Source organism: Hemitrygon akajei, chromosome 7 (assembly GCF_048418815.1).
Source record: "Hemitrygon akajei chromosome 7, sHemAka1.3, whole genome shotgun sequence".
In the NCBI taxonomy this organism is placed as follows: Eukaryota; Metazoa; Chordata; class Chondrichthyes; order Myliobatiformes; family Dasyatidae; genus Hemitrygon; species Hemitrygon akajei.
The window spans coordinates 119,449,174-119,471,747 of record NC_133130.1 but is presented as its reverse complement, the minus strand read 5'-3'; positions in this window follow the sequence as shown (position 1 = coordinate 119,471,747).

Genomic DNA, 22,574 nt, shown 5'->3' with positions numbered 1-22,574 from the left:
CACCCCCCTAGGGACCCAAACGACCACCAATCGCCCCATGAGGTGTTGTGCCGGAGGAGCTGGTCCCTTGATTTTTCAATCTTAGCCATCGAGTTCCGAATGTGAGCAGCAAAGTGAGTGATGTTGCTGGACTCATCAGAGATAAAGGTACAGCATTCCTTACCAACCACTGCACACGTTCCTCCATCAGCAGCGAGTAGTAGTCCAGTGCCATTCGGCTCTGCAGGGCGACCATCCTGACAGCTGTCAGTTCTGCCTCCGTTCGGGTGAGGGCATCCTCCATGTGTTGCAGTGCCACTGCCGTCTCGTTAGCCAGAGTCTCGAGCACACTGGCCATCTGGATCACCTCCCGGGACAGCCGGGCCGTACCATAACTGGTAAAGGCTATCACACAGAACCTCTCTGCCTCTGTAATGGCCCTCTTGTCCCGGTGGCCGCTGTACGCCGGATGCTCCCCAAGTTCATTCAGGGGGTGGATGAAGCACCACATAAGCTGGAAAGCAGCAGCCGTACCAGCTCGTGGGGAGCCACGGGTAGGCGCGGTGGCCGCAGATCAAGTGGGTCCCATTCAGGGTCCAGGGAGCTCCAAGCTTAGCGGCGTCATCGGCAGTGGTTACTGGGGCACCCGGGTACCAGTTTCGCTGACAGTTGCTGTGACCAACGGAAAAGTTAGAAGTGTGCTCATTGCGGAGTCTGCACCAGCATTCGTTAGGTCTACTCAGTGGCTGTGGAATAACTCTGAGGATGGGGACTCAGGTGGAGGTCAAATTGTAGGGAGGGACATACCAGTTCCTGAAGCACCCACCCCATCGGGGGTCAAGGGACGAGATGTTGTGTAGTGGGGTGGAGAGTGGTGGAGGACTGCCAGCAGCCCCCCCCCCCCAAACAGATATGCCAATACCAGCAGAAGCAAACAGTCTGTGTAAACAGTTCATCTCAATGTCATCCAGCGGGATCGGAGTGAGTGGCAGCGCATCATCAGCGTGTGCTGGGGCCTGCAAGCAGATCCAGCAGTCCGATCTGTTGGTGTTGCTGGCAAACTCGTAAGCGACCCTGAGGAAGGTGTTGGCAGCTGTCACGGAGCCGATCATCGCTGCGACCAGGAGGGATGACTGGAGTCGCACCATTGTCCTGGAGGGAGACGGGGACTTTGGGGGGGGGGGGGTAGGTGTAGGAGGAAACTCATTCCCGTCTGGTTAAATGCAGGGTATGTATGCAGGACAAATCAGATTTGCCCGGAATGGCAACCCAGCGGGTGTCCCCTGGACCGCGCGTGACAATTTCTCCCTTTCTGGGGAGGCTCTGCGGCTGTCGGATCCATACTCTGCCCGAGTCCTCTGTCTTGGGGGGTTCGGTGGTTTCCCAGTCGGGAGATAGGGACTATGCCAGGTGGCGGGCCAGTGGGCATCCCCCTTGGCTAGTGGGCCGTGTGTTTAACTGGTCAACGGCCTTTTGAAGGACACTTAGCCACCCCTGCAGTGTGCGAGAGGGTGTCAGAGTGTGAATTTTTTCATTGAGCAGGCCGTTCATTCATTCGATTAAGCCCGATGCCTGGGGGTGGTGGGGTATATGGAACAGCCACGAAATCCCCGCCTCAGCCGCCCAGGTCTGGGCTTTTGTCCCAGCAAAGTGTGAGCCCTGATCGGATTGTACCTCCCATGGGACCCCATAGAGAGAGGAGAGGTGATGTAATCCTCTGATGGTGCTGTTCTGGTCGGCCCTCTCACAGGGCACCGCCACCAGGACACCCGAGAATGTGTCCACCATCGTGAGGATATACTGCTCGTGAGGGAGCAGTCCAATATAGTCAATTTGCCATACCTGACCCGCTCCCGTGCCACGACGAATGTGGCCTGTGGCCCTATACGCCAGTCCCGCAGCTTAACTTGCTGGCAGATGGGGCAGTTATCTACAGAGGTTTTACACTGATCGAGTATCAAGTTGACACCGAATTGTTCAGCCCAGTGCCGCGTGTCATTGGCCCCTAAGTGGCCACCTTTGCGGTGTGTCCACGGAGCTAGTGCACTGATGTCTGTGTCAGGGGTGGAGTGGTGCAAGATGATATTTGGGCAGCCTGGTCCACAGCAGCGTTAAATGTTACCTCTTCATTATCTTTCCGGGTATGGGCATCCACATGGTGGACAGAAATCTTTCTGTGGGTAGCCTGGTCCCAAATGAAACGCCAGTGGTTCTGTCCCCAGAGGGGACGTCCGTGTATTTCCCACCCCATGTCTTGCCACCATCCACACTGCAATGCCATTAGCTACTACCCAGGAGTCAGTATAGATGTGGACTGGTCCGGTAGTGTTTTGGAGGGTGAGGGCTACTGCCACCAGCTCTGCAAGTTGGCTGGAACCCCCCTCCCCCTCGTTCGTTAAAATTCTACCCGTAGCGGGATGAAGTGCTGCCGCACTTTGTGATATGGTGCAACTCAAACTACCTGCGTCTCAATATCACCAAGACCAAGGAGATGGTGGTGGACTTTAGGAGACCTAGGCCTCATATGGAGCCAGTGATCATTAATGGAGAATGTGTGGGGCAGGTTAAGACCTACAAGTATCTGGGAGTACAGTTAGACGAGAAGCTAGACTGGACTGCCAACACAGATGCCTTGTGCAGGAAGGCACAGAGTCGACTGTACTTCCTTAGAAGGTTGGCATCATTCAATGTCTGTAGTGAGATGCTGAAGATGTTCTATAGGTCAGTTGTGGAGAGCGCCCTCTTCTTTGTGGTGGCGTGTTGGGGAGGCAGCATTAAGAAGAGGGACGCCTCACATCTTAATAAGCTGGTAAGGAAGGCGAGCTCTGTCGTGGGCAAAGTACTGGAGAGTATAACATCGGTAGCTGAGCGAAGGGCGCTGAGTAGGCTACGGTCAATTATGGAAAACCCTGAACATCCTCTACATAGCACCATCCAGAGACAGAGAAGCAGTTTCAGCGACAGGTTGCTATCGATGCAATGCTCCTCAGACAGGATGAAGAGGTCAATACTCCCCAATGCCATTAGGCTTTACAATTCAACCACCAGGAGTAAGATATGTTTAAGTGCCGGGGGTTGATTGTATTTAATGTATCTAAGTAAACTACTTAAGAACTTTTTAAAAGCTATTATTAATGCTTTTTGAGAGAGTGATTTAGATGCATATCATATTTTTACTGAGTAATTTATGTAATTAGTTTTGCTAAAACAAGTGTATGGGACATTGGAAAAAATGTTGAATTTCCCCATGGGGATGAATAAAGTATCTATCTATCTATCTATCTATCTATATATCTATCTTTCCAAAATTGTTTACCCCCTTTCCAGCGGCTGGAGCCGTCTGTGAACCAGGCATGCAGTTTGCTGTCGAGGACGAGGGAATCGAAGGGTTGACCCCAACATGCTGGGGAGGGTTGTACCTCGGGGATATTCGGGGCAGGGTTCTGTGACTGGGGGAAAGCCATGACTTGTTCATGGAGGTGGCTGACCCCTTCAGGACCGGGCTCAGCCCGGTCCGCAATGTACCACTTCCACTTGACAATGGAGGACCTCTGGGCTCAGCCCGGTCCGCAATGTACCACTTCCACTTGACAATGGAGGACCTCTGGGCACGGCCCTCCTTGTGGGTAGAATCGGGGGACTTGACCCATCGCATTATGGGGAGATGGGGGCGAAGGACGATAGGGTCGGTGCCTGTTTGGTGTTCTGTAGTGAGGTGCTCCAGGTAGCAGGCTAGTAGCTGGCGCTCAAAGGGGCTGTAGCGCACTGCCGCTTCAGGTAGGGACTTAGTCCAGAAACCGAGGGGGACTCTACGCCCTGGGGTCTTCTGCCAGAGGCTCCACTTGGCGACCGTCTCGCTCGCTCAGACCTGTAACTCTAAAGGCAGACCCGCCTGGCGGGAAGAAAGTGGCATGGCTTGTTCCACCGCTAGTTTCGCCGTATCAAAGGCAGCCTGTTCCGCTGGCCCCCAGAGAAATGTGGATTTTTTCCTGGAGATCCTATAGAGCGGCCGGAGAAGCATGGTCAAGTGGGGTATATGCTGCCGCCAATAGCCCAGGAGCCCCACGAATCTCTGTGTGTTTGTTTTATTCGAGGGGACGGCAAAATTTAAAATTTTATTTTTAGCGGCATTGGGTATGCTTCTGTGCCCGGAGTTCCATTGCACTCCGAGGAAAATGACACACTGGCTGGGGCCCTGTATCTTTTCCATATTAATGATCCAACCCCGTCACCTGAGGGATTCGATTAGCATGTGAAGGGCCTTTGACACAATGGTCTCAGAAGGACCTTGGAGAAGAATATCGTCGATATTATGTGCAATCGAAATCTCCGGCGGGAATTGGATGTTGTGTAAATCGCGGGAGACAAGGCCATGGCAGATAGTGGGGCTGTGAATGTAGCCTTGGGACAGGCGACAAAATGTGTATTGTCTGCTATCCCAAGTAAAGGCAAACTGGTCTTGGCTATCTGAGTTCAGGGGAATCGAGAAAAATGCATTCGCTAAATAGACAACAGCGTACCAGGGTTTATGGGGACGACCTGCGATGTCTTCAATAAGGGTGACAATGTCAGTTACAGCAGCGACGGGGGCGGGGGGGGGGGTGTAGCCTTGTTCAATTGCCTATAATCAACGGTCACCTGCCAGTAGCCGTTCCTCTTACGGACGGGCCAAATGGGGCTATTGAAAGGCGAGTTAGCGGTTCTAATAATTCCCTCCTGTAACAGGGCTTGAATGCAGTCTGCGATTTCTTGGCGCCCCCCCCCCCCCCACCCCGGCACTCTGTACTGACTGTTACAGATTATCTTGGAGGGGAGGAGAATAACAATTGGCTCCCACTTAGCCGCCCCGACGAAGGTGATCTTGCCCCTGTTTGTTTCAAGTGATTGTCCGTTTAAAACATTGATCCCAAGGATACATTCCGGGGAGGAGGCAATAAGGACTTGTACATGTCTGGGGGAATGGTTGCCTATGGCTAGGCAAAGGGTGACCTCCCTAGCTGGTAACAGGGAGCCCCCCAATCCCTCTATCTGCATGTCCGTACCCCTCCATAAGGCAGGATTGCCTGGGATAATCGTGTGCTGGGTGCCTGTGTCGACAAGCACCATCCACCTCTGTGTGTTTCCCTTTCCCCAATGTACTGTGACGGGTATATGTAGCCTCAGGTCCCCCGGGCAGGAAAGGGCGAGAGAGCAAATGCGCCGGGAGCCCTGGCCTTCATCCTATGGGAGGGGGGAAGAGGGCTGCCACGCTGGGGGTGAGGCACTTTGCTGGTGGAGGTGGGACATTTCCTGTCTGACGAGCTGTCTGAGTTCTGCTTCGAGGGTCTTCGAGACAGTTTCAGGCAGGGAATGCGCGGAGGTTGGCTTGGTGTGGGTGAAACCTGATTCTGATTTATCATCTCCACCCAGAGCATCCCATTGACAATGTGCCCATGGACCTCAGCTTCCAGAGTGAACCTCTCCTAGGGGTTAGTATACCACATACTGATTTATCTGGAGCTGTCTGGATTTGACAGACTGATGGACTGCCTCTGTGTATCCAGAGATACCGGCCACGTGACAGTTGCACTGCCACCTGGCTGGTCGGAGAACACACCACATGCCAATCAACATTTGGTCCCTCCCAACTAATCAATGCACACCTAAATTATTGGTCACCATAATTGGATTATCCCGCCCAGCACCATGCTTTAAAAGGTGAGACTTGCCCTTGGCTCGCCCTCTCTTACAGACCACCACATTGGAGATAAGTGCATTGATTTATGCTTGGGAAGGTCTATCGTTTGTCCTGGTAAGGGAGCCGCAGCTATCCAAGGTCAAGAGGGGTAGCTGTTGTAGTGCTTTTCCCTTGTTATTTGTTTGTGTGACCGTACCATGTCCCCACACCGCTTCCTGTGTATTGTAGTTGCTTGTGTTGATCCGACTTCCCCTTGTAAATAAATTCCTTATTATTAAAACTGTGTGTGTCCAGGCCTCTACTGTTAAGACTCAAAGAACCAGTTATTTTGCATCACAACATTTGGCGCTGCAGAGCAGGGTCTCAGTGGTTTTGGCTGGACACAAGCACAGGGGATAATATTCTGGAATAAGGGGAAGAAAGCCAGTGCAGGCACCCAGGATAAGATCTTCTGGTGGGCTGATGAAAGGGAGGGATTTGAGAGTCTGGACAGCATGCTGGCAGACCACGGAAAACCAGTGGACTGGTCTGAGCAGTTAGAGCCCCGTGGAGAGAAGCTGGACCATCATGTGGTCTCCCTCCTGAAGGAATCAGGGTTCTCCAAAGCCAATGGGAGTCAAAGGGGTGCCTTCTGGTTGTTTGCGTCCCTGCTGAGACGCCAGGTTAGAATTACTGATCACCTGCAGCACCTGTGTGGTCGGGAGGACAGGGAAATTGAAGACCTCAGTCAGCGATGCTGCACGGTGAAGGAAGCAGCACAGGCTGCCCAGGCCCGAGACAATAACCTTGAAGTTAGGGGAACTGAACTTGCCTGTCGTCTCATAAAACTTCAGCAGGCCAGGGCAGCCCGTCGGTCTGTCTGGCAGCCGGACCCATTAAAGATTCGAGCCTTAGTCCAGTGTGGCGACAAGCTGGACGCATGGCTGGGGGGTGGGGACATCTGGCTGGATAGTGACGACGATGGGGTGCCCGAGGAACCAAGGTCCCACAACCACCCTTCCCCCTTCCCACCCGAGCTCCAACATGCCTGACCCATCACCACGCGGTCCCAGGTTCACCGCAGGGAGGAAGGGAACAAGGGGGAGATGGCCGGACCTTCCCCTAGTCATTCCGAGACTACGGAGACCCGGGACTATTCCCCAAGGAGCTGACCCAGTTGGCGGATCGCTACCGCCAACGACCAGGCGAGCAACTCGCGGCCTGGCTGCTCCGGCTCTGGGTCGAGGGGGGGCCCAACCTCAGCCTCTCCCATCAGGAGGCAAGCGCCCTGGGAAGCCTCTCTGACCAGCAGAGCATCAACAATGCGTTGCGAGCGCCACAAGCAGAAATCCGCGACGGCACAACCCTGTGGGATCGGGTAGTGACCGCGGTACGAGCTCGCTATCCCACACTTCTGGAGTGGGATCTACACGGGCGCCCGCAATGGGGTACGGTCAGCGAGGGCACCCGGGTTATCAGGGAATGGGCACTGGTCAACGGTATCTATCAAGGTGCCTGCGACCGTAACTTCCTTGAAAACACACGAGTGACCGGTGCCCTAGCGGGATACTGGGTCACTACCGCACGCCCCGATCTGAAGTCGGTAATCCTGCCCCTCATGGCACCAGCTTGCGGTAGGACCGCACGGGATGCCATCACCCTGCTGGAGGGATTAGAATATTGCAGAGGGGGGCAGCTACACAGGTCCGGAAGACCGAGACAAGGGCCCTAGACACTATCCCTCTCAGATATACACGCAGGCAGCTGTACACGGACCTGCTGCGTGCGGGGGTGGATCGTAACCAGATAGATGGCATCTCCACCCCCAACCTATATGCCCTGTGGAAGGAGCAATGCAGGGGGAAGACTACTTACAAAAAGATCACCCACACCAAGCCACCCTCCGCGCATTCCCTGCCTGAAACTGTCTCGAAGACCCTCGAAGCAGAACTCAGACAGCTCGTCAGACAGGAAATGTCCCACCTCCACCAGCAAAGTGCCTCACCCCCAGCGTGGCAGCCCTCTTCCCCCCTCCCATAGGATGAAGGCCAGGGACCCCGGCGCATTTGCTCTCTCGCCCTTTCCCGCCCGGGGAACCTGAGGCCACATATACCCGTCACAATACATTGGGGAAAGGGAAACACACAGAGGTGGATGGCGCTTGTCGACACAGGCGCCCAGCACACGATTATCCCAGGCAATCCTGCCTTATGGAGGGGTACGGACATGCAGATAGAGGGAGTGGGAGGCTCCCTGTTACCAGCTAGAAAGGTCACCCTTCGCCTAGCCATAGGCAACGATTCCCCCAGACGTGTACAAGTCCTTATTGCCTCCTCCCCGGAATGTATCCTCGGGATCAATGTTTTAAAGGGACAATCACTTGAAACAAACAGGGTCAAGTTCACCTTAGGCATCGCGCGAGCCACTATTGTCGTCGGGGCGGCTATGTGGGAGCCAATTGTTTTTCCCGCTCCCTCCAAGATCATCTGTAACAGTCGGTACAGAGTGCCGGGGGGACGCCAAGAAATCGCAGACTCCATTCAAGCCCTGTTACGGGAGGGAATTATTAGAACCGCTGCCTCGCCTTTCAATAGCCCCATTTGGCCCGTCCGTAAGTGGAACGGCTCCTGGCGGATGACCGTTGATTATAGGCAATTGAACAAGGCTGCACACCCCCCCCCCACCTCGCCGCCGCTGTACCTGACATTGTCACCCTTATTGAAGACATCGCAGGCCGTCCCCATAAACCCTGGTACGCTGTTGTCTATTTAGCGAATGCATTTTTCTCGATTCCCATGCACTCAGATAGCCAAGACCAGTTTGCCTTTACTTGGGATAGCAGACAATACACATTTTGTCGCTTGCCCCAAGGCTACATTCATAGCCCCACAATCTGCCATGGCCTTGTCTCCCGCGATTTACACAACATCCTATTCCCACCGGAGATTTCGATTACCCATTATATAGACGATATCCTTCTCCAAGGCCCTTCTGAGACCATTGTGTCAAAGCCCCTTCACATGCTAATCGAATCCCTCAGGGGACGGGGCTGGGCCATAATATGGAAAAGATACAGGGCCCCAGCCAGTGTGTCATTTTCCTCGGAGTATAATGGAACTCCGGGCACAGAAGCATACCCGATGCCGCCAAAAATAAAATTTTAAATTTTGCCGTCCCCTCGAATAAAACAGACACACAGAGATTCGTGGGGCTCCTGGGCTATTGGCGGCAGCATATACCCCACTTGACCATGCTTCTCCGGCCGCTCTATAGGATCTCCAAGAAAAAATCCACATTTCTCTGGGGGCCAGCGGAACAGGCTGCCTTTGATACGGCGAAACTAGCGGTGGAACAAGCCATGCCACTTTCTTCCCGCCAGGCGGGTCTGCCTTTTGAGTTACAGGTCTGAGCGAGCGAGACGGTCTCCGAGTGGAGCCTCTGGCAGAAGACCCCAGGGCGTAGAGTCCCCCTCGGTTTCTGGACTAAGTCCCTACCTGAAGCGGCAATGCGCTACAGCCCCTTTGAGCGCCAGCTACTAGCCTGCTACCTGGAGCACCTCACTACAGAACACCAAACAGGCACCGACCCTGTCGTCCTTCGCCCCCATCTCCCCATAATGCGATGGGTCAAGTCCCCCGATTCTACCCACAAGGAGGGCCGTGCCCAGAGGTCCTCCATTGTCAAGTGGAAGTGGTACATTGCGGACCGGGCTGAGCCCAGAGGTCCTCCATTGTCAAGTGGAAGTGGTACATTGCGGACCGGGCTGAGCCCGGTCCTGAAGGGGTCAGCCGCCTCCATGAACAAGTCATGGCTTTCCCCCAGTCCCAGGACCCTGCCCCGGACATCCCCGAGGTACAATCCTCCCCAGCATGTTGGGGTCAACCCTTCGATTCCCTCGTCCTCGACAGCAAACTGCGCGCCTGGCTCACAGACGGCTCCAGCCACTGGAAAGGGAGTAAACAATTTTGGAAAGCGGCAGCACTTCATCCCGCCACGGGTAGGATTTTAACCACCGACGGAGAGGAGGATTCCAGTCAACTTGTCGAGCTGGCGGAAGTAGACCTCACCCTCCAAAATACTACCGGACCAGTCCACATCTATACTGACTCCTGGGCATTAGCTAACGGCATTGCAGTGTGGATGGCCCGGTGGCAAGACATGGGTTGGGAAATACACGGATGTCCCCTCTGGGGACAGCACCACTGGCGTTTCATTTGGGACCAGGCTACCCACAGAAAAAGTTCTGTCCACCATGTGGATGCCCATACCCGGAAGATAATGAAGAGGTAACATTTAACGCTGCTGTGGACCAGGCTGCCCAAATATCATCTGCCACCACTTCCACCCCTGACACAGACCCCAGTGCACTAGCTCCATGGGCACACCGCAAAGCTGGCCACTTAGGGGCCGATGGCACGCGGCGCTGGGCTGAACAATTCGGTTTCGCCTTGACACTCGATCAATGTAAAACATCTGTAGATAACTGCCCCATCTGCCAGCTAGTCAAGCCACGGAACTGGCAGATAGGGCCACTGGGGCACATTCGTCGCGGCACGGGAGCGGGTCAGGTATGGCAAATTGACTATATTGGACCACTCCCGCGACAGAATAAGAAGCAGTATGTCCTCACGATGGTAGACACATACTCGGGTGTCCTGGTGGCGGTGCCCTGTGAGAGGGCCGACCAGAACGGCACCATCAGAGGATTACAGCACCTCTCCTCTCGCTATGGGGTCCCATGGGAGGAACAATCCGATCAGGGCTCACACTTTGCTGGAACCAAAGCCCATACCTGGGCGGCTGAGGCGGGGATCTCGTGGCTGTTCCATATACCCCACCACCCCCAGGCATCGGGCTTAATTGAATGAATGAACGGCCTGCTCAAGGAAAAAATCTGCACTCTGACACCCTCTCGCACGCTGCAGGGGTGGCTAAGTGTCCTTCAGCAGGCCGCCGACCAGTTAAACACACGGCCCACTAGCCAAAGGGGATGCCCACTGGCCCGCCACCTGGCACAGTCCCTATCTCCCGACTGGGAACCCACCAAACCCCCCGAGACCGAGGACTCGGGCAGAGTATGGATCCGACAGCCGCAGAGCCTCCCCAGAAAGGGAGAAATTGTCGCGCGCGGTCCAGGGGACACCCGCTGGGTTGCCATTCTGGGCAAATCTGATTTGTCCTGTATTCATACCCGCCATTTAACCAGATGGGAATGAGTTTCCTCCTACACCTACCCCCACCCCTCCACCCCCGTCTCCCTCTACAGGACAATGGTGTGACTCCAGTCATCCCTCCTGGTCGCTGCGATGCTCGGCTCCGTGACGGCTGCCAACACCTTCCTCAGGGTCGCTTACGAGTTTGCCAGCAACACCAACAGATCGGACTGCTGGATCTGCTTGCAGGCCCCAGCACACGCTGATGTTGCGCTGCCACTCATGCCGATCCCGCTGGATGACATTGAGATGAACTGTTTACACAGACTGTTTGCTCCTGCTGGTTTTGGTATATCTGTTTGGGGGGGGGGGCGGCCTGCTGGCAGACCCCATCACTCTCCTCCCCACTACACAGCATCTCGTCCCTTGACCCCGATGGGGTGGGTGCTTCAGGAACTGGTATTTCCCTCCCTACAATTTGACCTCCACCCGAGTCCCCACCCTCAGAGTTATTCCACAGCCACTGAGTAGACCTAACGAATGCTAGTACAGGCTCCGCAATGCACACACTTCTAACTTTTCCGTTGGTCACAGCAACTGTCAGCGAAACTGGTACCCGGCTGCCCCAGTGACCACTGCCGACGATGCCACTAAATTGGGAGCTCCCTGGACTCTAAACGAGACCCACTGGATCTGCGGCCACCGCGCCTACCCATGGCTCCCCACAAGCTGGTACGGCTGCTGCTTTCCAGCATATGTGGTGCCCTTCATCCACCCCCTGAATGACCTTGGGGAGCATCCAGCGTACAGTGGCCACCGGGACAAGAGGGCCATTACAGAGGCAGAGAGGTTCTGGATGATAGCCTTTCCCAGTTATGGTACGGCCCGGCTGTCCCGGGAGTTGATCCAGATGGCCAGTGTGCTCAAGACTCTGGCCAACGAGACGGCAGTGGCACTGCTACACACGGAGCATGCCCTCACCCGAACGGCGGCTTAACTGACAGCTGTCGGGATGGTCGCCCTGCAGAACCGAATGGCACTGGACTACCTACTCGCTGCTGATGGTGGAACATGTGCAGTGGTTGGTAAGGAATGCTGGACCTTTATCCCTGATGAGTCCAGCAACATCACTCACTTGGCCACTCACATTCGGGACTCGGTGGCTAAAATTCAAAAATCAAGGGACCAGCCCCTCCAGCACAACACCACATGGGGCAATTGGTGGCAGTTTGGGTCCCTAGGGGGGTGGTGGGCAACTGTCATTCACTGGTCCATCGCACTCATTCTTGTAATCATAGCCATTTCTATACTATGTTGCGCATGCCAGCTGATTAAGAGTGTCTCTGCATTTACTTAGCTGCTCAAAATTGGTTATTTCTGGTATATGCGATTTTGTTTCACCCTCTTATGTGTGTTGGCTATGTGGTGTGTCTTCCGAGGGTTGGAGTGTATCCAGAGATACCGGCCACGTGACAGATGCACTGCCACCTGGCTGGTCGGAGGACACACCACATGCCAATCAACATTTGGTCCCTCCCAACTAATCAATGCACACCTAAATTATTGGTCACCTTAATTGAATTATCTCGCCCAGCCCCATGCTTTAAAAGGTGAGACTTGCCCTTGGCTCACCCTCTCTTACAGACCACCACGTTGGAGGTAAGTGCATTGATTTATGCTTGGGAAGGTCTATCGTTTGTCCTGGTAAGGGAGCCGCAGCTATCCAAGGTCAAGGGGGATAACTGTTGTAGTGCTTTTCCCTTGTTCTTTGTTTGTGTAACTGTACCCTGTCCCCACACCGCTTCCTGTGTATTGTAGTTGCTTGTGTTGACCCGACTTCCCCTTGTAAATAAATTTCTTATTATTAAAACTGTGTGTGTCCAGGCCTCTACTGTTGAGACTCAAAGAACCAGTTATTTTCCATCACAACACTCTGTCACCGACATCATCTGGCCCTACAGATCTTGGAGATGGAATGGGCCCGGCTGATGTACTGAGATCGTAACCTTCTGTCCGATCTCCAACTCTCGAGGTTTTGTTCACACGTCAGAATAGATAGATAGATAGATAGATAGACAGATACTTTATTCATCCCCATGGGGAAATTCAACTTTTTTCCAATGTCCCATACACTTGTTGTAGCAAAACTAATTGCATACAATACTTAACTCAGTAAAAAATATGATATGCATCTAAATCACTATCTCAAAAAGCATTAATAATAGCTTTTAAAAAGTTCTTAAGTCCTGGCGGTAGAATTGTAAAGCCTAATGGCATTGGGGAGTATTGACCTCTTCATCCTGTCTGAGGAGCATTGCATCGATAGTAACCTGTCGCTGAAACTGCTTCTCTGTCTCTGGATGGTGCTATGTAGAGGATGTTCAGAGTTATCCATAATTGACCGTAGCCTACTCAGCGCCCTTCGCTCAGCTACCGATGTTAAACTCTCCAGTACTTTTCCCACGACAGAGCCCACCTTCCTTACCAGCTTATTATGTTACGTACCCGTGACACATGACAGTGGTACCCTTGTCACGTGACTGGGGTTGAAGTTATACTGGACATGAGGTAATGGTGGAGTGATGTCATTTTCCCGCCAGTAGAGGTCATGTGACAGGTTTTTTCTACAGGGTATAAAAGGAAGACCCACCCTGTCAGGTGGGGCAGTTCGTGGCTGGATTTGCCAAGTTGACTTCATGTCACTGCGTGATTTAAAGGGATGACGCAGTTTAGTTAAAAATGAAGTTTTATATAATGCCTAAAGTTTAAAAGGTCAGAGCCAACGGTTTCTTTGCCAAGGGAGAGTGAAGCTTGGAAGACAAATTGAGAAGAATCGATTTTCGATGGATTGACTTCGACCTTGTGTGATCCTCATTCGGAAGGATTTCGTTTACTATTCTCACGATAGTCTCCGCTGGAAAAAGCGGGAGATTGAGAATATTGTGGAAGGAAGGTCAGTCACTTTAAGTTGTTATATTTAATAGAATTCGACGTGGGAGTTCGACGCTGGGAATCGAAGGACATCGACGTGGAAGAGAATTTACATCGCTTTAAAATGTCTCTCCTTTTAAAAGTACCGTGAGCTTTTGAACTGTCGGCATATCGTTCTTTGAACTGTTTTCATTCGGCAATTCGCTTTGGAGAACTGTTTTTTTTCAATACTACTTTAAAGACTGTTTGAGACTGCAAAGCTATTAAGAACTGTCTGACCAGCTGCCAGCAGCTGAGCTCGGACCATTGTTTGGGTTTGTTTACATTTGAAGGGGGTTTGTTATCAGTGTTTAATAAACGTGTTATTTGTTATAAAAACCCTTCGTCTAACTCATCTATAATTATTGTTGCCTGAATACGTAACATAATTATGGGGGCTACGTTCGGAATTGAATTATTTGAGTTTGAAAAGTTTTTTGAATTTTGAATCGGTGTTTTGGTAACGGGGATTGCTCGATTCTTTTTGTTTGTTTGGCTTGTGAGTGGTATTCGGCAACGATGAATATTGATGAGTTTCTGGATTCGCCAGACGCGGATTTGTTAGCGAGGGCGAAAAAAACTGATGTCTCTGAACTTGCTAATCGGTTGCATCTTAAAGGGATCTTGCCAACTACATCAAAAGCTGTAATACAGAGAAAGATCGCATCACATTTTGTGGCTTCGGGTCATTTTGAAGAATCGATTTTAGAATCGTTTCCAATAAGTAATCTGGAGATGCAGTTGCAAATTGAACAAATGATGTTAGAAAGGTGTAAATTGGAAGCTGAACAAAAGCAGAGAGATTTTGAATATGCAATGGAGAAATTAAGGTCTGTAGAAAAGTCTGCTGATTCTAAAAAACCGTTTGTTGCTAGCCAAGAAATTAAATTGGTCCCTCCATTTAGTGAAACAGAAGTGGAGAGATATTTTCAACATTTTGAAACTATTGCTCGGATGTCAGAGTGGCCGAAAGATAAATGGTCAGTGTTATTACAGAGTGTAATCAAAGGCAAGGCACGACACGTTTACACAGCTTTAACTGCTGTGCAAGCATTAGATTATGATATTGTGAAAGAAAATATTCTCAAATCGTATGAGTTGGTCCCAGAAGCTTATAGGGAAAGATTCAGGAGTTTGAAAAAGTCTGTGGAAAAGACTTATGTGGAATTTGCCTATGATAAAGCTATGTGTTTTGAGAGATGGGTTTCTTCTAAAAATGTAAATGAAAACTATGAGACATTGAGAGAGCTGATTTTGATGGAGGAATTTAAAAGAAGCATTCCTGTTGAAGTAAGGACCTACTTAAATGAGAGGGATACTGATAAATTGCAGGACTGTGCTAGATTAGCTGATGAGTATGTTTTAATCCATAAGAATAAATTTCCTCAGGGTAGAATTTTTAAGAGGAAAAATAATATGGAGACTCCAGGTAAATCAGAAATTAAATTAGAGGTTAATGAGAGAGGTAAGGAGGAAGGAAAACCTGTGAAAGAAAGACAGTTTGGTCTTATTTGTAACTATTGTAAGAAGCCTGGCCATGTAATAGCTAACTGTTTCAAATTGAAAAAGAAAGAGAAGGAAGCAGTTCCAGATGCTTGTGTGCAACATACTAAAGCACCTGTAAAGTTACAGGGTTTGGTAAACACAAATGAGGATTTGTTAGAGTCTGACAAAGTTAGAAAGGGATATGATCATTTTATAACTGAAGGGTTTGTATCCTTGAAAGAAGGATCTACTCTAGTGCCAATAAAGATTCTTAGGGATACTGGAGCTTCTCAATCACTGATGTTAGATAGTGTGTTGAAGTTTGATGAAAAGAGTGATACTGGTGAGGTAAATTACATAAGAGGTGTTGGAAGTGATTTTATGCCTGTACGTTTACATGAAGTAAATTTAAAGTCAGGGTTAGTTACAGGATTTGTTAAGGTAGGATTACAGCATAGCTTACCTGTGAAGGGTATTTCTTTATTGTTAGGTAATGACTTGGCAGGTGGACAAGTTTTTCCTGAAGTGCATTTGACAATGGAGTCAGAGGTACCTGAGGTGAATTCTAACACAGATTCTTCCTGTGTTGTGACTAGAGCGATGGCTAAAAAAATTGATGTGCAGAATGAGGTTGTTACTCATGACTGTTCAACTCAGGATTTGAGTTTTGAGGATGTGTCAGAAACTTTCTTACCTTCGTTGTTTGAACAAGATTCTGGGAGTAAGTCTGACTATGAAGATTTATCTCTGTCTCGGAAGGAGATGATAGCAGAGCAGAGTAGAGATCCTGAGATTGTAAAATTAAGGGAACAAGCTTTACTAGGTAGTGAAATTGAGAAGGTGTCAGTAGGATATTATTTGGAAAAAGGAGTGTTGATGAGAAAGTGGAGGTCGCCTACAATTCCTGCAAGTGAGGAATGGAATGTTGTTTACCAGGTGGTTGTTCCTAAAGTTTATCGGAATGAGATTTTGACTTTAGCTCATAGTGTGCCTTTAGGTGGACATCAAGGGGTAAGGAAAACTGTGGACAAGATTTTAAAACATTTTTACTGGCCTGGTTTAAGAAAAGATGTGGCGATGTTTTGTAAGACGTGCCATACTTGTCAAATTGTGGGTAAACCAAATCAGGTTACACCAGTAGCTCCATTACAACCTATTCCAGCATTTGGTGAACCGTTTTCTAAAGTTATTGTAGATTGTGTTGGTCCATTACCAAAGACAAAAACTGGTTATCAGTATTTGTTGACTATCATGTGTACTTCGTCTAGGTTTCCAGAGGCAGTACCACTTAGGAATATAAAAGCTAAAACTGTGACGAAGGCTCTTATAAAATTCTTTACTTATTTTGGATTGCCTAAGGAAATACAAACTGATCAAGGTAGTAATTTTATGTCTGGATTGTTTCAACAGATAGTTTATAAATTGGGGGCTAAGCAAATTACTTCGTCTGCATACCATCCAGAATCGCAAGGTGCTTTGGAGAGGTTTCATTCTACTCTCAAGAATATGATTAGGACATATTGTATGGAGAATGAAGGTGACTGGGATGAGAGTATAAACTTACTTTTATTTGCAGTAAGGGAATCGGTACAGGAATCTTTAGGGTTTAGTCCATTTGAACTTGTGTTTGGGCATAGAGTTAGAGGACCTTTAGCTTTATTGAAGGAACAGTGGATTAGTAAGGAAGTGCATACTAATTTGTTGGACTATGTTTTGAAATTTAAGGACAGGTTACATAGAGCTTGTAGCTTAGCCAAGGAAAATTTAAAGTTGGCTCAGGAGAAAATGAAGACTTGGTATAATAAGGAAGCTAGGATGAGGATGTTTAAGCCTGGAGATAAGGTGTTGGTTCTTTTCCCAGTGCAGACAAATCCTTTACAAGCTAGATTTCATGGACCTTATGAAATTGTGTCTAGAGTTAATGATGTGGATTATGTAATAAAAACTCCAGATCGTAGAAGGTCAACACAACTTTGCCACATAAACATGATTAAACCATATTTTGAGAAACAATCTGATACTGTGACTGTTGTGGTTAGTGAGAATGAGTTGGATTTAACTGGGAACATGATAGATGATTCATCTGACTTTCATTCTAAATCTAACATTGTTTCTGTTAGGTTACCTAATTCGACTATTTTGGAAAATATGGATGAGAAATTAGCACATTTACAGCTAGAGCAGAAACAACAGATGAAGGAATTGATTTTTAAGTATAAGGATTTGTTTCCAGATGTTCCTAGAAGGACTACTATAGCTTCACATGATGTAGATGTTGGAGATGACAAACCTATTAAACAGCATGCATATAGAATGAACATGGAAAAATGTGAACTTGCTGAGAAAGAAATTGAATACATGTTAGAGAATGATATTATTAGACATTCTAACTCGAATTGGAGTTCGCCATGTGTTATGGTGCCAAAACCTGATGGTAGTATTAGGTTTTGTACGGACTATAGGAAGGTGAATGCTGTAACGAAAACAGATGCATATCCAATTCCTAGAGTAGATGATTGTGTAGATAAGGTTGGAAAAGCAAAGTTCCTTACAAAGATTGATTTATTGAAAGGGTATTGGTGTGTTCCATTAACGGACAGAGGTAGAGAGATTTCTGCATTTGTAACTCCATCTGGGTTATATGAGTATAATGTTCTTCCATTTGGGATGAAGAATGCCCCAGGTACTTTTCAGAGGATGATTAATTCTGTGATTCAGGGATTGAAAGATACTGATGCTTATATTGATGATTTAGTGACAGGAAATGATACTTGGGAAGCACACATTATTGCGGTGGAGAAATTGTTTGAAAAACTTTCAAAAGCTAACTTGACTATTAATTTAGCCAAGAGTGAATTTGGACATGCTACTGTGACTTACCTTGGTTATGTTGTAGGTCAAGGTAAGGTAGCTCCTGTTCAGGCAAAAGTTCAGGCAATTTTGGAAATTCCCACTCCGACGGGGAAAAAAACTCTCAGAAGGTTTTTGGGAATGGTAGGATATTATCGAAAATTTTGTAAGAATTTTGCTAATGTTGCCCTTCCATTAACTAACCTTCTGCAGAAGAATGTGAAGTTTGTGTGGACAGTGTTTTGTCAGGAAGCATTTGAAAAATTGAAAACAATGATATGTGAACAACCTGTGCTTAAGGCGCCTGACTTTGAAAAACCTTTTTCATTAGCTGTGGATGCTAGTGATGAAGCTGCGGGAGCAGTATTGATGCAAAGGAATGAGGGTGATGAGGTTGATCATCCAGTAGCATACTTTTCTAAGAAATTTAATAAGCATCAAAGAAACTATTCAACAATAGAAAAAGAATTGTTATCTCTTGTTTTAGCTTTGGAATATTTTGAGGTATATGTTGGTACAACTCAAAAACCACTTATTGTTTACACTGATCATAATCCGTTAGTTTTTCTGAGTAAGATGAAAAACAAAAACAGAAGATTGTTAAATTGGAGTTTGATGTTACAAGAGTACAATATTGTGATAACTCATATTAAAGGTAAAGATAATGTGGTTGCTGATTGTCTATCTCGATGTTGAATGTACAATGTTTTTTTTTGGAGTGGTTTTTTTTATTGTAACACTCCTACTGTATTGTATATTGTGTATGTTATATGATTTATACATGTTGTTTTTCTTGTAAGTGATTGTTAAAATTTTTGTTCTTGTCAGACCAAAAATGTTTTTTTTGGAGGGAGGTGTTACGTACCCGTGACACATGACAGTGGTACCCTTGTCACGTGACTGGGGTTGAAGTTATACTGGACATGAGGTAATGGTGGAGTGATGTCATTTTCCCGCCAGTAGAGGTCATGTGACAGGTTTTTTCTACAGGGTATAAAAGGAAGACCCACCCTGTCAGGTGGGGCAGTTCGTGGCTGGATTTGCCAAGTTGACTTCATGTCACTGCGTGATTTAAAGGGATGACGCAGTTTAGTTAAAAATGAAGTTTTATATAATGCCTAAAGTTTAAAAGGTCAGAGCCAACGGTTTCTTTGCCAAGGGAGAGTGAAGCTTGGAAGACAAATTGAGAAGAATCGATTTTCGATGGATTGACTTCGACCTTGTGTGATCCTCATTCGGAAGGATTTCGTTTACTATTCTCACGATAGTCTCCGCTGGAAAAAGCGGGAGATTGAGAATATTGTGGAAGGAAGGTCAGTCACTTTAAGTTGTTATATTTAATAGAATTCGACGTGGGAGTTCGACGCTGGGAATCGAAGGACATCGACGTGGAAGAGAATTTACATCGCTTTAAAATGTCTCTCCTTTTAAAAGTACCGTGAGCTTTTGAACTGTCGGCATATCGTTCTTTGAACTGTTTTCATTCGGCAATTCGCTTTGGAGAACTGTTTTTTTTCAATACTACTTTAAAGACTGTTTGAGACTGCAAAGCTATTAAGAACTGTCTGACCAGCTGCCAGCAGCTGAGCTCGGACCATTGTTTGGGTTTGTTTACATTTGAAGGGGGTTTGTTATCAGTGTTTAATAAACGTGTTATTTGTTATAAAAACCCTTCGTCTAACTCATCTATAATTATTGTTGCCTGAATACGTAACAATTAAGACATGAGGCGTCCCTCTTCTTAATGCTTCCTCCCCAACACGCCACCACAAAGAAGAGGGCGCTCTGCACAACTGACCTATAGAACATTTTCAGCATCTCACTACAGACATTGAATGACGCCAACCTTCTTAGGAAGTACAGTCGACTCTGTGCCTTCCTGCACAAGGCATCTGTGTTGGCAGTCCAGTCTAGCTTCTCATCTAACTGTACTCCCAGATACTTGTAGGTCTTAACCTGCTCCACACATTCTCCATTAATGATCACTTTACTCTGCAGTTTCTTCTCTCCCACATTATGGTCTGTGACATAACGGACTTCCTTGGTGTCGATCATTTGCTGTACCCATTACTCCTTTACAAAACCACCTGCTGTCTCGGGCTTGTACTGTGGACTGGTCCCTCACAGTTTCATCGCTGCCTCGTACAGTGAAATGCTGCGTTTCCCTGCGCTCACCCAGATGTCCAGCATGGTTTCCAGCACTCTTGTCCCTCTGAGAGAAGAAAGAGAAAGTAAATTTGTCAGCTTACAACAGGCTCATTTACAGTTAGAATCAATGCACAAGAACCTCACCACACTTTCTTCACTACCCTGTCTACATGTGTCACCACTTTCAGGCAAATCTGTACTTGTACCCCTCAGACTCTCCGACGTATGACTCTCCCTGGGCCCTGTCATTCACTCTGTATGATCTGCTCTCGTTTAACATCCCAAAACCTGTCACATCACGCTTGTCCAGTTATGGTCCATCTGCCATTCCTTGGCCCACTTTTGCGGCTGGTCTCCACCATATTGTAACCGTGACAACCCTCAGCTGCACCACAGCAGTTTTAGTGTCATCCACAGCCTCACTAACAGCCCACCATTTCTTTGTCCCACATTACTATCTTTGCAGCATTGTTTTACTGCGGTCCGATATCTACTCTTGCCTCTCTTTTACAGTTTATATATTTGAATGAACTTTTGGTATCCTCTTTAATATTGGTGTCTGGTTTATTTTTGAATTCCACCTTTATGTTAATGACATTTCTGGTTGCCTTCTGATGGGTTTTAAAAGATTCCTAAACCTCTAACTTCCTACTAATTTTTACTTTATTCTATGCCCTCTTTTTTGCTTTTATGTTGGCTCTGCCTTCTCCTGTTAGCCATGATTGTTATATTTTCTTCAGAATACTCTTTCTTCTCTGTGATGGGTATATCCTGTGCCTTCCGAATTGCTTCCAGATGTTCCAGCCAGCGCTGCTTTGCCGTCATCCCTGCCAACTTCACTCTCAGGCCTCTGTAATTCCCTTTACTCTACTGTAATACTGATACATTTCCTTTTAGCTTCTCCTTCTCAAATTTCAGGGTGAATTTGATCATATTATCATCATTTGTCCCAGATTCTTTTAACTTAAGATCCCTAATCAATTCTGGTAAATTGCACAATACCGAATCCGGAACAACTGATCCCCCAGTGGGCTCTACCGTGAGCTGGTCTAAAAAGCCGTCTCGTAGGCACTCTAGAAATCCCACAACGCCCCCCAGCCCCCGAGAATCCAGCACCAACCTGATTTTCACAATCTACGTGCATAGTGATATCCCCTCTGACTGGTAGAGTAACAATGCCCTTTTGACATGCATTTTCTACCTCGTATAATTTGTAGACCACATCCTTACTACTGTTTGCGACTCTATGTAACTACCATTTTACCCTTTTGTTTTAGTTCTATGCACAAATTTCAGCAGCTTCCAACCCAATATCACCTCTTTCTAATGATTTGATTTTATTCTTTACCAACAGAGCAATACCGCCCCTCTGACTTCCTCCCTATGTGTGAGCTTGGACATTAAGCTTCCAGTTCTAATCTTCTTTCAGCCATGATTCAGTGATGCTGACAACATCATACTTGCCCATCTGTAACCGTGTGACAAGTTCATCTACCTTATCCATATTCTGCACGCATTCAAATGTAACACTTTCAGTTCTGTATTCACCTTTTTTGATTTTGTCTGCCTTTTCCATTGGCAGTTCATCCCATTGACTGCAACTTTGCCATATTGTCAGCCTCTCCTCGCTAGGAATCTCACTACACGTTGCCTCTATTTGTAAACCAACTTCAGCACTATCACTCTGGATCCCATCCCCTTGCGGTCGGTTCACACCCACTCAAACAACACAAAGATCATGGAGATTAATATTATTTCAACGGAAACGCTGTCCTTCACACAAAAGTTGCAAAGATTCACTGCACTCTGGGTGGGGAAATATCTCCATATCTCAGTCCTGCTGAACTGACCTTAGATTTTGAGTCTGTGAGACTCCCCAGCCAGGGGAAACATCATTCCTGCCCCTACCCTGCAAATACCCTGTGAGACAGTGTCTGTCTCAGTCAGGCTATCTGTTATTTCTCTAATTCAGTCTATTGCTCTTGATCTGATTCCCAGTTTTCGTCCGATTCAGTAAATGAGAGATCTACTGTAATTTGTCTATCGCCACCATAGCTCTACAGCAGATGCAATCTCAATAATTCCTCACAAGTCCTCAGATCACCTGGGAAAAAATCCACAGAACCTGAAAAAAATGTCCATCAGACCCAGTGGGAGGCGAATGATGAAATTGTACAAACCCTGGCAGAGGAATTTAATACATATTTAGCTATGGTTGAGATGCCGGAGGATTGTGGGAAAGCTAAAGTTGTTCATGGATGGCTACAAGAAGACACCAGGAAATTATAGGCCAGTGAGCCTGACGTCACTACTAGGTAAAATATTGGAAGGTA